Raw genomic sequence first — 14,938 nt, forward strand, 5'->3', positions numbered from 1 at the left:
AGTCTTGATCACTTTGACCTTGGACAGTGGTAGATGAAGTGTTGCTGATTCGGAATTGATGAGAAAAATCACAAAATTCCATTTGACGGAAAGGAGTAAGAATTGATTTTTGTAAATTGATTAAAAAACCTAGGTCTTGCAACAAAGAACATGTTGTTTGGAACTAACCCTGAAGAGTGTAGGGACTCTGGCTCATAAGAAGAATATTGTCCAGGTATATTATGAGATGAAACCCCTGAGATCAATGGAAAGTTTCCACAGGTCTCATGATCTTTGTAAAACACCAAGGAGCTGAAGAAAGCCTGAAAGGTAGGGAGGTGAAAGGATAGGTTTTTACCAGCCATTGGAATTGAAGATACATCCTGGAAGATGGATGAATAGGTACGGTTAGATATGCGTCTTGCAGATCTAGACGGACCATCCAGCTGTTTTGGAGTAAAGAGTCCACGAGTTGGACAATAGTTTACCTCTTGAAGTGTCAATAGACTACAAACTGATTGAACTGTTTGAGATTGATGACTGGTCTCATCTTTTTGTTCTTCTTTTGAACTAGAAAGAGAGAACTCAAGAATCACTTTGGATGGAGAAGAGACTCTTCAATAGCCCTTTTCTGAAGCAATGAGGATATCTCTTGTGTTATTAGCACAGCCATATCGAGAGAGAACCGCAGAGGAGTTGGGATCTGAAACTGAAAAGGAGTGGAAAAAAGTTCTATTGAATAACCCTGAATGGCATCCAATACCCGGGGATCTAAGGTGATAGACTGCCATTTGAAGAAATAGAATCTGAGACAACACCCACAGAAAGAGGTGAAGAAAGAAGATCTACCTGTGGTATTTGTAGTCCGTAAATTTATTTGCCCTCTGCTCCTGAAACTTCTGTTCCCCTGTGGGTAGAACTGGGTTTGAACTCTTGGGAATTAAGCCTCTGGAATATTGACATCTGAAGCCACGGCCATCAAAGAGGTTCCTTCCTCTGCCGCCCCTAGCAATAACCGGTATTCAAATACTTTTAAAGATGGCTGTGATCTATGTAAGCACATGTGTTCACGTACTTACTTAATTCTTTTATAAAGAAATCACCAAATAAAAGACCATCAGCCTTAACTCCAGGATCCGTTGGTGCCAAATTTCGTGTGTGATGAAAGAAATGGCCTTTCCTAGTAAGCAAAATGCTCTCTAGACCCACATGGATAACTCTTCACCATCAAGTGGATAATTATCTAACGACTGACTCAGCCTGATCAAAAATACGAGCAAATGTACCAACCATATAAAACAATTTATTTTGGGTTGTGGAACAAGCTTTATCACCCCCTTTCCTGGGATCCTTTCCAAATTTGGAGAAAAAGGTGAACATGTTGGGGTTATAACCGGAGTAGCTATAATGTTGTGAGGTAAAGATGGTCCTGGGCATTCCCATTTCAGTTTTGCCCTGGTCTGTTTATCTAAAGGAAAACACAGTCTGCTTGAAATATATTCCCTAACATGGTCCGCCAAGAATCGTTCAGTGGAATCTGGGTAATGAATACACATAGGGTCAAACATAGGAATACCCTCGCTATCTAGAATAGCTTTGAATCAAAAAGATCAGGTTTGGGAGATGAAATGTTCTTTTTCTTTTGCCTGGGCCCCAGCTAAAGTTCAGAGCCATCAGCTCCAACATCATCATCAGTGTTGGGATAGAAAGAGTCAAAGTCTGCATCATGAATAGTGGAAATTAAAATTTTTGTTAAAGCAATAACGTCTTTAGAAGCATGAAACTCCTCCTGAGACGAAGGCCTTGGAGTAACGTTGTCCTCAGACACATGTGAGGTAACCTCACTAACCTTTGAAGCACTATTGGTTGTAGTGCCAGATCTTACTTTTCCCTTTGCAAGGGACTCCTTAGGCATAGTGGAATTTTTTGTAGAGACTATTATACGCTTTCTGTTTTACCTGCAGATTGGGCCAATACATTGTTTTACATTATATTTTACAACTGTGCTCTCAATATTTTTTACAATTTATCTGTAGAAGCATTCATTGCTTGCTGTATTGATGACTGAATAAAATCATCTAGTTTTTAACAAAATATCTCAGCATCAGGGTCATCATGAGTATAAACCACTGAATCCTCTTGCTATATAGTTAGCAAGAATAAGGAACTGGAAATAGTGAAAGAAATAAACTAAGGCAGTAAAGGGTGAATGAAATACAGGCAAAACGAAGATTCAGCCTCAGACACTCCCAGAGGGAGAGGCCTGCCATGAGGTAGAACTGGGAAGGGAGTGACCGTCGAAATAGGCCGCGCCCCGGGAGGGTCATCAGAGGCACAGTAATTGGGAGTGAAGCAGAGAGTGTGAACGAGTGCTCCCGCTATATAAAGGAAGAATGAATATATAAAACATTCTTGAAGCTGTCAGGAGAGGCACCAACTACTGTCAAATGCTGCACAAAGCATTAGGAGAAGAACACCACCAATTCGACCGTTGGGGTAGACCAAAGCTGCCATGAGTGAAAGATTCCACACAGACGCGCCGTAGAGACAACACGAAATACAAAGAACACGCCTTAAGCCAGTAAGTTCAATTCATAACAAAACAAACATTCTGAAGCACATACGGATAATAAAGAATGAAATGAGGCACTCATCTTGACTGCGAGCAGTAAGAAGAGAGGGCTGTTTGCAGTCAGGATAGGTGTTATACGCTTGTTTCGCCTCTCACTGGTGGACATATTGATCTACTTGTCTATCGGCTGCACAAAATTACACCAAATATGACACACATTGCCTTGATCATGGTCCAAAATGCATGCATTTTGTGATTTGGGGGAAATCCAATCAGTAGTTTTTGAGAAATTCAGGTTTAAAATGTATGTATATATGAGGCCAGGGAGGATCCATGGACCAGACAGATCAAAAGCGACAATCTGATTGGCTGCCACTGCATCAACAAAGATGTGACAGCAGCTATTTTAGGACTCAGTTCCCCCTCCTACAATGTTTTATTTTTTAAACAATAGTGGGGTGGGGTAGGGGTAACCTGCCCCCTTAGGCCTAGGTGACAACATTTTTTTTTTATTGAGTCCTGAGATCCTTAGAGGATTTATGGATCCTTAGACCCAAACAAAATTTTAAAAAAGGATTGGCACCTGCCCTTTTCTAAAATAAGCCCCTGAGGTGGCCCATGGCCTGAGTGGTCGGCAAACTTAATTATTTTGGGGAGGGGGTGTGGCAGTTTCCCCAGAGTATTTATGAAGCCCCGGAGACCCCATCCTCTTGAGCTGTTTTTATATTTAGGGGATGGGTATGCAGCCACCTTCTCCGAGCCTCTATTACATCACTTTTGACATATTCTATGACACCATTGATATCACCCTTGCAACATCTGAAAAGACAGCTATGATGACAAGACAATGCATGATGGGTGTGCCAGTTATAGTTAATTTAGGGCACAAGTGTGCTCACTTGTTGTGGCCCGGGAGTCCATTTCTTGGACAATGTAGTTTCCCTACCCGCCCTACTGTGGGCAGGGAAACATGTGTTTCTCCAGCCTGGCAACAGCATTTTCAAATCCCTCACCATACCGGAGCAAACACTAAGTCTGCTGCCAGCCGCGGGAGCTTAATAAATGTTCCTCCCAGCTGGATGCAGACTTGTGATATATTTCCCTATCTGCACTGATGTGGGAAGAGAACAAGCACAACAGATTCCGCCCACCTGGAGGGAGCTGCATAAATAGCTGCTTCCTCCAACTGGAGCAATGCCAGCTCCCACATCATGCAGGTTGCCGACTGGGGCTCTGGGGTACTTGGGGCTGCCCCGAAGCCCCCAAAATGTTGATCTGAGGGTGTTCCTAGTGGGTCTGGGGCACTTGCCCAAAACTGATGCGGGCCCCAAGGGATGGACTACTTAGAACCAAAATAGTCTTGGGGAGGGGGGCTGCGTGACCCCTCCCCTTTTGAAACAGGTACAGCCTTGGGGTATGAGGTCCACAGGCCTATCAAGACTCAAGGAGAGAGAATGCACTTTTCCTCCCCATTTTTATAACATTTGGCCACTCAAAATGGGGTCACCATGCCCAAGAAGGCTCAGGGAGGGAAGCCACATGCCCAACTCCCCTTTTAATTTGGCCTTGACCCCTGGGGATGGGGTCCCCAGGACGTGATAAGGTACGGGAGGGGGGCCATGAAGCACTTCTCCCAATTTAACCAAAGAAAAGGCCCAGGGGGTGGAATCCCTGGGGACTATGAAGGCACGGTGAGAGCTGCCACGAAGCCTTCTCCACTTTTGTATTGGTTTGGACCTGTGGAATGGGACCCCCAGGGCCTAATGAGGCTCGGGAGGGGAGCCACATGGCTCCTCCCCTTAGAATTTGGCCCAAGGACGTGGTCCTGGGGCCCAAGAAGGTTTGGTGGGCCATGATTTGCCCGGAGCATGTGATCTCTTGGGCCTATTATGGCTCGAGGATGCGGGCTGCACATCCTACTCCCCTGTTTAAATGTATTTTGTCCTGGATAGGGTCCCCAGGGCCTGTTAATGCTTTTAATGCTTGGGGAAGTGGGCACTTTTTATTGGAACTGGCCCTGAGGGTTAGGATCCCTGGGGGCAATTAAGGGTTGGGGAGGGGACTACTTGCCCCCTCTACTTAATATATACATTTTGGCCCCAGAAGATGGGGCCTCCGGGCCCAAACACCAACTCTATGCTGCACCACAAAAGCTGTGCATGGTATATGATTGCCAGTCTGCTGGGGGTTTGGCCACTGAGCCTAGTGGCAGGCAAAGCCCTGTGGCCAACTCCCGCTGTGCACAGCCAAAGGAAGCAGGTTTCCAGTTTTTTGTGGAAATCAAAGACGAAGCTGGTGGATCTGATGTGCAGGACAAGGTTGTTCCAGGCTTTGGTGGGACAGGGCAAAGAATGTATGCCTTTTCGCTTTGGCTCTACAGATGCTTTGACTTGGGTGAACAGGAGATTGGCCTGGTGGCAGTTTTAGTTAGGGGTCTGAAAACTGATGCGGCTGTTCAGCTATGTGAGGCCTTGATTGTGTAGGGCTTTGTATGTGTGTGAAGAGCTTGAAGAGTGCACATTTGTGTGTGGACAGAGAGACAGTGGAAGTCTTTGAGAAGTATGGAGTTATGGGTGCAGTATGGGATTTTAAGCAAGAACCCAATTGCTGTATTTTGATGATCAGGAGTCTCTTGGGGAGATATGAGTTGATTCTAGAGTTCATTCCCATGGTCCAGCTTGTTGGTCATTGGGGTTGTGTGGCAGTTCCTTGTGAGTTGATCTAGAGCCATCTAAGGGGTTTTCAGAGTAGCTTGAGGGAGTGGATACAGGACGAGGCAGCCATGTTGATCTGGCTGGTCATCAACAAGTGAGAGTACACCACTGCTCCTAAGTTCCTGTCCTGGTCAGATGGGTTGGATGTCTGTTGTAGTTCGGCTGCCCAGTAGGCTGAGGTCCATAGCAATGCGTCTTTTCCGAACAGTGGGCTTCATTTCTCCTATGCAGTTACACATTGTGTATGAAGTCACATGAATTCACAGGCACATTTAGTAGTGAACTTTCTTACCACAAAAGCTTTGCTGAAAAAAAATCTGCAAACTATACTTTTAGAAATTATTGATTTAAACAGATTTTCTACATTGAAAAGCTTTCTGGCGTCCAAACCTATGCAAAGTTCAAATGTCAAGCTATTTGAAGAAAGTTACTATGAAGCAGAAAGAATTGGAAGTGGTTTGTTGCTTAATTAGAATAACACATACATTTGCCGAATGTTACAATCAGATAGAGAAAAATCCTCTGTCTGGGAGACTGTGCTGCAATACAAATAAGCCATGAGCAGGATAACTAGGTATTTCCTTCTAAGGTAAGTTATAAGATGCCAGACAAAAATCTCAATTCAAATTCATCCGTATTGGTACTAGAAGCAGGCGAGAGGAGGACAGATGCTGGTTCTGCAAGGGATAGAATACTGATTTATTACATATACTGTAGTCCTATAGTATCATGAAATTTAGGCAAATAGAGCACATGCACAGGAAACAGTTTTTTAAACGTAATTTTTATCGGCACTTTAATTGTATTGTTGTCAAGCTAGATATCTATGACTTTCAATGCTCAGAGACAGAGTGACATGAAATACATGGGTATAGATTGTGTGATAGATGCTTTCACAGATAAGGTCAATGCCATATTGTTTCTTTTTATTCAATTTATTTCACACTTTATTTAACTTCTTTTGCTATATTGTTATTTGCTTCATAACAACAAAAATATTAATTTTGGTTATATATAACAAGCCACATCCCAAGATATGCCACTAATAAGTGTCTGACTAGGGTAAAGATCAAACAGAGGTATTTTATACATGTTTTTATTTTGATCGCTAATAAAACCTTTTGCTGCTGGTCCTCCCCCTCGGCCACCCCCACACCCTCACTCCCACTCAGTGTTAAGGCTTTTTTTGCCTCTTTCGGATAGTTTCCACTTAGGTCTCCATACGTTTTTTCCACATAGGCGATCAATGTCCTCTTTGTCCAACATCCTGGGGATTCTAAAGAAAATAGATAAAATATAGTTACATTTTGACTTTTGGGGGAAATAGAAAAAAGTGTTCAGCAAAAAAGTGTATTTTTCTCTAAAATGGCATCAAAAAAAGGTTTGCTGTGCTGCAGTCAACATTCTCCCGGCTGCCAGGAACATGCAGAACTAAATCAAAAACTATTTTTCTGCCCCATTGATGGCATTTTTAAAAGAGGTAGCCCATTTTTCATAAATTTTGTGCTATCAACCTACTTCCAGTTTGCAGTGGAAACCGCTATGAAAATCATGGGTGATCCTGGAGAGGCATTGATTTCTGAAAAGTGGACAATATTCCAAATTCAGCAAGGGTTCATTTGTTTAGATGGTTCAAGGTTTCTCCAAGGAAACTAACTGTTGAAATACAATAAATATTGAAAATTAGCAGGAAAAAATTTCCATTTGCGAAAACGTTCTCATTTGTAACTTCTTCTCACGATGGGGGATTTACAAAAGCAATAAGCCATTACATCTGCTATACCGTTCTGGTTGCAAGGATATATAGAGTTTGTGGGTTTTCCAAGAACTCGAGGTACCCAGAACCAATACCTGAGCTGCACCTTGCAGTGGTTTTTCATTGTACACCAGGTATAGAGCTATTAATATGGTAAATTATGAAGTCTGGAAAATAGGTATCAAAGAAACCTATGTATTTCAGAAAATGGCATAAAGTATGAATTTTAGAAGCAGTAAATATTTGCAAATCTTTCAATTTGTAGGTACCCATGCTAGCATGTAAATTAGAGGACACATTTCAAAATGTCTTATTTCTTACACACTGGCTTACTTTTGGAACGAACAAATGGAGGGAAATACAATTGGTAATAACACTTGTTCTACTGTACTGTATTCCCCTAATTATTCCGATAAACATAGTACTGCACTTGTGTGGGTAGGCCTAGTTCCTGTGATCAGAGAGGGCCCAAAATGCAACATGGACACCACATTCTTCCACTGAATACCGACCCTGGTTTTCCATGTGCCTAGCTGTGGATTTTGGGCCCTAGCTCAACTGGCACTTATGGAAACCTAGCAAACCTGGACATGTTTGAAAACTAGGCACATGGGAGAATCCAGGGTGGGGTGACTTGTGTAGCTCCCACCAGGTTTTTCCACCTAGTAGTCCTTTCAAACCTCAAACTTTGCCTAATATTGAGCATTTTATTTGCATTTCTGTGACATAAACTTATGGAATCAGCAGGAGGAAGTCACGAAATTTCTTCCATCCAGCATTCTCCCACGTATCCCAATAAAAACGCTACCCCACTTATGTGACTGGGCCTAATGCCGATGACAGGAAAAGATCAAACCAATGTCAATGAGTGTCCCTTTGTGAGGACTCCCATTGATGTTAGTTTGATCAGTTCCTCTTGCAGGCACTAGACTTAGACAAACAAGTGAGGCAGCATTATTATTGGGACAAGTGACGAGACCCTGGGTGGTAGGAATTTTCTGGATTCCTTCTGATTCGTGAAGAATGTATCACAGAAATGCAAGGAAAATGTGCAATTTTGGTCAAATTTGGAGGTTTGTAGGGTATTGAGGGTAAGAAAACATTTGGGGATCCACAAGAGGCACACCACTCTGTACTCCCCTGGGTGTCTAGTTTTCAGAAATAACCAGGGAGCCGAGACATGGCTAAATTATTGCCCCCCAAGGGGAGCAATCATTACCTAAAGGGCCACTCCCCAAACAAACAACAATAACCTGGTGGTCTAGTGTAATGGATTCCTGTCCATGATAGCGGCCTCACCACGATCGTGTGGCAGCAAACCACTACAAACAGACATTAGGGGAAAGTAAAAGTCTTTCCCTTCCCCCTGTGTCTGTTCTGCTAAAAAGCACCAGAGAGGGACTCACCTTTAGGAGGTGCTCTCCTTTAGCAAATTGCTTCTGATACTTCTCCAGCACCATCGGATGACATTGGCGTGCCATGAGTGCTCTGATGTCATTAGATCTCTGATTGGGGTGGCAGCTGAAGCACTTCTGTTGCCACACCTAGTGGGGGCATGTGGCGGGTGGGGCCATTGAGGGAGCACCAGTGCTTCCAAAATAGGTGGGTGCCAGGACACCCAATAACATAAGGACATCAATCTGGCTCAAGAGAGAAAGGGTGCATTTCACGACTGGACGCCACCCCTGCACAAGATGGAAAAAAGTAAAATTAATCCTTTTTTATATATAACCCTCACCCATTCTAGTAGAAGCATGCTTCATCATGCCCATAAACCTAATGTGCAAACTCATCTAATGCCCTGCCAACACAATGCCCGATGTAAAACACTGTTTAAAATAACGTCAACGCATTTCTGAAAAAACATTTTAACACTCACACTCCACCTGATGCCCAAAGTACAAGCATGCCCCAGTGATACAATGACCGTACCAACAACAAGCACATTATCCTCAGTCAGGAAAGAAAATGGAAGATAATTAGAACCCCTATGAGCTCACATGTTAAAGTTCTTCTCAACAACACGTAGAGAGCTCATCACATCAGCCAATGCCAAGTACTAAACTAATGAGATCAATGAATCTGCCAGAAGCAGAATGTTCTTCAGGGTAATTACGCAGTGCATTAAATTCCGTCTCGGCTCTCCTATTCCACACTCCACAGTCAAGTGCAATGCCAGCAACCTATTCTTCAGTGAAATAAACAGAGTGAATATAACACAGTGACAAAACCAATACTGATTTTTCCTTACACCCAAACCTTCAGAAGCATGCTCTATTGGTCATCTTTCAAACCTGTGTCACTTGCAGACCTCATCAACAACTTCATATCGCTCAAAGCCTCCTGCTCTGAACATGATGCCTTACACTGATCCTTCATCAAAGATCTCTTTGGAGAAGTTCTCTCACCGCTGCTCACCATAGTCATTGCCAACGTTTCCCTCATTCAAAGTAGCTTCCCAGGAGCTGTCAAAAGAGGACAAGACTCCCACTCCTAAAGAATCCTGTTCATCTTGCCAATTACCACTATGTATACATAATGGATGAACTAGCATCTCACTATGTGTTACATGTTTTGTTAATGGAAGAAATATTAGCTTCTTGCATAGCAGTCCATGTGAAAACTTATTATATGTACTTAAAACCCTCAACAGCATAGCGTGGCAACTTCACCATGGAGGTCTCCAAATAGTAGTGAGTTTGCACTTAGATGGATAAGATCAATCATATGTTGAAGAGCTTTAGGAGGTATATGATAATAACAATGCCTCTTTGGGGCAGGCGTTATAAAGGAGACATGTTTTAATTTTCTCATAACTTTTCCAACATTTGATGTGTGCTATAATGTATAGCACACATCTGATTAGGGAAAAGTTTTAACCTACAACTAGGCATAGTATTTTGTACTGGAAGAGAAACTTTCTGGTACAAATCCTATGCTAGACATTATGCATATACCTTGCACTGTTGTGCAAAGGTTTGTGTGTAGTGCATGGCAGACTCAAAGACAGTTGGCCTAGGAAGAATAAGAACCAGAGCCATATCTTAGGGCCTCATTACGAGTCTGGCAGTCCAAGCCATAATTCTGGGGTGTGGCGGTCTTCCAACTGCCCTATTATGACCAGGGCTGTCGGGCCTCCCTAGGACCTCCCCAACCACCATTGATCCCTGGCGGTGTTTCAGTGGTCTTGAGCCTGCAACATACTTGCTGGCGCCGCTGCGGTCCCACCAAAAATATTACAAGCTTCCTGATCACCACACTGTTCATGCCGGTGCAATCACCATGAAAAGTGTGGCGGTGAGAAAAAAAAGGGGGCTTACAGGGCCCCCTGGTGCCTCTGCGCTAATGGGTGCATTAAGGGGGGCACCTCTTGTGCCCCCTGTGTGCATGCACCCCAGTACTGATGAATACAGGCCTTAGCAAGGCCTGCGAGTGCGAAAAGGGTTCGCCCTTCTGTACACTAAGTCCTCAGACTACATAAGAAATTGGCACGGAAACTGGAAATACAAAAACATAGTTTAATAAACCTTTAAAGGTGGTACAACAGCCCACACAACACTCTACAGTATTGTACAAGGTAGCACAAAAAACTCGGACATGTGGTCCCCTTTTATATACAAAGAAGGGGCTCATAAGTGGGCGGTTACAGCTCAAGAGTATGATTTACAACCATATATGGATATTTCTCAAACATGATCGATACATGGGTGGAGTTAACGGTTCATGAAGCACACCAAATGCACATTCCAATCCCCTCTAAGCAGAAACAGATGTTACACATACTGAGCATGCGCTAGGCTAGCTGGAACTATTTATAGCCTGTTGCTAGGCAAACTCCAGGGGTAACGGTCAGTGAAGTAGGACTTGCCTCGTGGCGAGCACATGGCGAAGTGTACCATACAAGATGGACGCCAGAAACTAAATGGAGTCCGGCCGTATTCTCGAGTATGAGTGGGAAAACTAAAATGAGACAGTATAGCAATGTCTTCACCAAATGCTTAACATCATCGCTGTTTTATTTACAACAGACGACCCTTTCAGCATTTGCTGAAGACATTCGGTTTTCTTGGATAATCTAAATACTCATCGTTTATTTCGATGCTCATCATATCCGCTATCTCTCTAGTTATAGTTTTCTTATGAGCAGCATCCGCAACAGCTTGTTTATTAAGCATACAAAGTGAGACACATAGCGAGCATATCATTGGACTACATTGAATACATTCATACACAGCAGGTGAATAATATGGCAACCATTATACATACTCCAGTGAGGACCTTCCAACCCCATGTAGAAATCAAGGTCCAGAACCACCCAGAGAAAGTCCAAGATCCATTTTCTTGGTGTATATCAGCCGCAATCTTGTGTAATTTGTTAATGGCTTTATACACAGAAGGAGTATGGTCTGGGATGAATACACAACAGCTGCTCCCAATAATTCTACAAGCTCCACCTCGGTCTGCTAGCATGACGTCGAGAACCATCCGGTTCTGCAACGCAACAATCCTAGTAATTTGTAGCTCTTCAGTAAGGTTCCCAAGAGCTGCAGCAGTTTGATTGGTAACCGCTTCCACCACTCTTGTTAATCGTCGTATCTTTCTGCTATTCAGAGCAGCTCCCACAAAGAAAAACAATCCTAAATTGAAATCTATGTACTGCTGCAGACTGGTGTCCGTCTGATCAACATCATCTATGGATAAAGTCCGTTTAAATCTGTTCACAGTTACATTATTCAACAACTTCAAGTCTTTATGATATGAGGCGGGTGCCAAAAATACAGGTGGCAAAAGAAACGATACATAACATACTCCAGACCATCCGGCTGGTAATCGATAATAGCCCTTATTCCCACATACAAAATAGGTGTTATGTGAAGCAAGGAAAGTACTGTTATTCAGGCCATCAATGTTCAATACAACAATACAGTCACTAACACCTACAGGAATGTGGCCTACACTCTGTGCACATAAATCAGCTTGTGCTTGGGCCACTGAAATCACAAACTTCTCTTGCCCAACAGTGTCTCTAGTGTTCGTGAAGATATAAGGGGTCGATTCATTGTCCGGTCGATACTCTTCCCACTCCCATATAGTTCCGTTGGCTTGTGGATAGCCGTCTTTATCTTGATGACATTCTTTGTTCAGTTTGAAAATCAGTCGTCCTACTGTAGGCTTTCTTGTAGGAAAAAGCAAAGTGTACCACGCTCTACAAGAGCCATTGTGAGAAAAGGGAAGTGGTATGAACGGTGTCCCCCCTTTCTTTTGATGCGCTGGCATCATCCCACATATCCAGCAATCTGTGGCGTTTGTAGCAACGTGGGTATGATGCAACATCTGAATAAAGGTGTTATTCAAATATGACTGTCGATGTTTCAACTCCTGGTATGGGAGTGTATAGAAAAAATGCTCATCAGGGACTGGAGTAGAAACAACATACAGTTCACGGGCAGGAGCCTTCTCCTCAACAAACCACATGACTGTAGCAATGACTGCTATAACGAAAATGAACCCTATAGAACCAAAAATCTTTCTTTCATCCATCTCGAGCAAATGTACACAGTATCTTCCAGAAACTAAAGTGTTGTCAGAACTCTTACCCCGTAGGTAGCCGTTGTTGTCTTCACCATCGGGCCAAGACGGGTGCCACTACTCTAATGCATGGCTGATCCCCCCCCCTTGCCTCATTGGCTCTCCGTTTCACTAACCTAGGGACCGTTCTGACAATTTCTCATACAATTGCAGATTCTTTCCTTGGTCGCAGATTGTATCTTCTCGATGCAGGCGTTGTCTGGTCCGGGAAGAACTCCTCAGAATCGTCAGGTGCCACAGCACGGCCTCTCTCCGTAGTCAGGATATCTCGATGGTCAGTCAGTACAGCAGGTTCCACCAGATCAGGTTGCACCTTTCGACAGTGGATAGAATGGATCCAATTCCTGCGATTTGTCACTCGCACTGCTGTTCTCGTGGCTAGGAGGACTTGTTCAGGGCCACACCATCTTGGCTCCAAACTACTCGACCTCTCAAAAGATTTCACAAGGACGAAATCACCAGGCCGGAGATTGTGACCTTCTCCTGTGGACCGATCAGGGAGCGCTTCTCGAACCTGTTGATGAATAGAAACCAAGCTATCAGTTAATTGTGCCAAATATTCATCATTAGAACACAAGGTACATCATACACTGAACTCGGCTTGGGCACCCCCCATATATTCATGGGGCGCCCAAAAACTATCTCATAGGGCATTAGGCCCGTCGGAGAGTGTGGTACCGATCTGATAGACAACAACGCCAAAGGCAGAGCATCTGGCCAAGTCAGAGAAGTAGAAGCCTGTATTTTCGCGATCTTCAATTTAAGCGTGCCATTGCATTTCTCCACCAACCCTGCTGATTGAGGGTGGAACACTGCGTGGAATTTTTGCATAATGCCTAATCCCTTCAGGACATACTTAATAACGTCCGCCACAAAATGGGGCCCATTATCACTCCACAACAATCTGCAAACACCGAAACGAGGAAAAAATTCCTTCAAAAGTACCTTAGCAGTAGTCATTGCGGTATTGTCCTTAGTAGGGTATGCTTCAATCCATTTACTGAATGCACAAACCACAACCAGGACATACTTCAGATTATTGCAGCGTTCCAGCTGAATATAATCCATCTGCAGTACTTCAAAAGGTGCAGTGGGTGTTGCAAATCCTCCTGCTGGAGTTCGTGTCCCTTTTCCTGGATTATATTTAAGACAAATCATGCAGGTCTGTACTACTCTTTTAGCTGTGCTAGCAATTTCTGGATGCTCCCAAACTTGCGTAAGCAATTTCACAATTGCCGAAGCTCCGACATGTGCTAACCCATGTGCCATCTGAACCATAGGTTGTACAAAGGCTGTGGGTAACTTCCACCTATCAATCTGCTTATTCCTCCAACAGCCCTCATCGTCCACTTCTCAATCTTTGGACCATTGGTCTCGTTCTTTCTCAGTAGCAGTCTTTTGCATTTCTAATACCTTTTCCCTAGCATGATGCCACCGTTCAGCTTGTGACTTCACAACATACATCAGAGTGGAGCCAGGCTGCATCGCAGTTTCACGTGCCACTCGATCTACAAAAGCATTTCCTTGTCCCACTTTATCAGTCACTTTCTTGTGTGCCCTGCATTTCACTATAGCTATCTTCCTAGGGAGCGTTAGTGCAGTCAAAAGGTTTTGTACTAATTCTCCATACATTATCTGGGTTCCATGTGATGTCAAAAAGCCCCTTTCCTTCCAGAGCAGGCCAAAATCGTGCGCTACTCCGAAAGCATAGCGGCTGTCTGTGTAGATATTTACACATAATCCTGCACTAAGTTCACAGGCTCGTGTCAACGCTATCAGTTCTGCTGCCTGAGCTGATTTCTGTGGTATGCGTGCTGTCTCCACTATTGTGTGTAATGTGGTAATTGCATATGCTGCAGAAGTGGTCCCGTCTGGTAAATTTAAACAGGACCCATCCACCCACAGCTCTCCATCCACATCTGAAAAAGGCGTATCTTGTAAGTCAATACGACCCTTTGTCTGTTAATCGGTCACAAAGACACAGTCATGTGTCTCTTGCACCTCAGGCTGAGTCGCTGGAAAGGGCAACAACGTAGCCGGATTCAACGTTGCACATCTCTTCAAAGTTATATGAGGAGCCAACAACGTCAGCTCGTATCCGGTCAGAGGAGCACTGGTTAAATGCTGCGTCTTTGTCTGATTCAAAAGGGCATCAACAGCATGGGGGACCAACACCAATAGCTTATGAGATAAAACTATCCCTTCACTCTGACGTATTGACACAGCTGTCGCTGCAACTGAGCGAAAACATCCAGGCAGTGCTCGAGCAACAGGATCAAGCACTGCCGAGAAGTATGCACAAGGCTGCTGGTTATCGGCGTGCATCTG

The 14,938-nt window shown here is 43.8% G+C and overlaps 1 long non-coding RNA gene across 2 annotated transcripts in view; it reads right to left on the reverse strand.

Annotated features, from left to right (window-relative positions):
* Positions 1-6,404: 6,404 nt before the first annotated feature.
* The window catches only part of LOC144761574 (uncharacterized), a 152,546-nt gene continuing 144,012 nt past the window's right edge, over positions 6,405-14,938 (reverse strand). The window contains exon 3 of one of the 2 annotated variants that reach the window (XR_013595793.1): positions 6,405-6,541. This is a non-coding gene — a long non-coding RNA (uncharacterized LOC144761574). The remainder of the gene's footprint in view (positions 6,542-14,938) is intronic. The other variant, XR_013595794.1, reaches the window with a different exon arrangement.

Source organism: Lissotriton helveticus, chromosome 6, assembly GCF_964261635.1.
Source record: "Lissotriton helveticus chromosome 6, aLisHel1.1, whole genome shotgun sequence".
In the NCBI taxonomy this organism is placed as follows: domain Eukaryota; kingdom Metazoa; phylum Chordata; class Amphibia; order Caudata; family Salamandridae; genus Lissotriton; species Lissotriton helveticus.